Source organism: Nanorana parkeri, unplaced genomic scaffold (genome assembly GCF_000935625.1).
Source record: "Nanorana parkeri isolate BGI_ZX_2015 unplaced genomic scaffold, ASM93562v1 scaffold1400, whole genome shotgun sequence".
Lineage (NCBI taxonomy): Eukaryota > Metazoa > Chordata > Amphibia > Anura > Dicroglossidae > Nanorana > Nanorana parkeri.
This window is the reverse complement of record NW_017307668.1, coordinates 355,839-356,693: the sequence shown is the minus strand read 5'-3', so window position 1 is coordinate 356,693 and position 855 is coordinate 355,839. Positions and strand designations below refer to the sequence as shown.

The window sequence follows — 855 nt, the reverse complement described above, 5'->3', positions numbered from 1 at the left end:
TAGTATGTTTAGAGATTTAGAGGTACGTGGTCTGCATTTAAAGGGTAACTAAAAGTATAGTTGTAATTAAAATGTAAAACGAAAAAAAAAAAAGCTGACCTGATCGGTGTATTATAGCTGCTAGAATGTGTGTATCACTTTATCAATGGGGAGATTTTGCTACACTTCCTGTCCCAAACACGCAAGAGGAAGTTAGAAGGAATCTCACCAGAACAAGTAGAGGAGTGAACCTCCACAACAGGGACACAGCAAGTAAAACCCGACACGTGGTATAATCCATCTCTACTCTAACCAAAACTAAAAAAATGTTGTGGCTTAAGTTGCAATTTAATGTGTTAGGGTCCTGCATGACAACAGTCTTAAAAAGAGTGTGTCCCTTTGAAAAGGGCTAGATTATGAGCGGGGTTGTTTTTGTTAATCACACTGTTATTTTACAATGATCACTGGTCAAACTCAAATTTTTTTAAATATTTTTGCCAGGAAAGCGTATTCAAATAATCAATGCCACCAAAGCAAAGCCTTGTTTGCCCCCCTCCAAAAAAATATTCTACACATCTGTATCATGTGTAATTGCAAAGTCATTATTGAATTAATAGGCTTCTAGCTGAAAAGTGCTTAGGACCTTACTGCAAGCATCCTGTTCACTCCAATCATGTTCATAGCTTTAGGAGGGCTTTGTAGGCCTTTACCTCGGCTGTGTCATAATTCATAATGTCAGCTTCCTTCACAAGGCTTAAAAAGCATTCTGGATAGAACTACTACCACTACACTTCCAGCCATCAGCTGACATCAGGGCTGCAGATATGATAGACACCTGTGCTGGTGTCGCTCCCCCCACCCACCCACCCACTATCT

General features: G+C 39.8%; 1 protein-coding gene across 2 annotated transcripts in view; it reads right to left on the bottom strand.

Moving 5' to 3' along the window:
- TTC13 (tetratricopeptide repeat domain 13) overlaps positions 1-855 on the bottom strand; it is a 77,972-nt gene that overhangs the window by 50,344 nt on the left and 26,773 nt on the right. The window lies entirely within an intron of this gene.